This window comes from Takifugu rubripes, chromosome 9 (assembly GCF_901000725.2).
Source record: "Takifugu rubripes chromosome 9, fTakRub1.2, whole genome shotgun sequence".
NCBI classification, from domain to species: domain Eukaryota; kingdom Metazoa; phylum Chordata; class Actinopteri; order Tetraodontiformes; family Tetraodontidae; genus Takifugu; species Takifugu rubripes.
The window spans coordinates 15,289,618-15,290,287 of NC_042293.1; positions in this window are offsets into that span (position 1 = coordinate 15,289,618).

Consider the following 670-nt stretch of genomic DNA (forward strand, 5'->3'; position numbering starts at 1 on the left):
CATTGTAAGGATTTCCATGGCAGATCTAGTGATTCTTGAAGCCCCAGGTGACCCCTAACCCTAACCCTAACCACTAACCCTAACCCTAACCCTAGCCCCAGGTGACCCCTAACCCTAACCCTCGTGACCTCTAACCCTAACCCTGGTGACCCCTAACCCTGGTGACCCCTAACCCTAACCCTGGTGACCCCTAACCCTGGTGACCCCTAACCCTAACCCCGGTGACCCCTAACCCTGGTGACCCCTAACCCTAACCCTGGTGACCCCTAACCCTAACTCTAACCTTAACCCTCTAACCCTAATCCTAACCCTGGTGACCCCTAACCCTGGTGACCCCTAACCCTAACTCTAACCTTAACCCTCTAACCCTAACCCTAACCCTGGTGACCCCTAACCCTAACCCCGGTGACCCCTAACCCTGGTGACCCCTAACTCTAACCTTAACCCTCTAACCCTAATCCTAACCCTGGTGACCCCTAACCCTGGTGACCCCTAACCCTAACCCTGGTGACCCCTAACCCTAACTCTAACCCTAACCCTCTAACCCTAATCCTAACCCTGGTGACCCCTAACCCTGGTGACCCCTAACCCTAACCCCGGTGACCCCTAACCCTGGTGACCCCTAACCCTAACCCCGGTGACCCCTAACCCTGGTGACCCCTAACCCTAA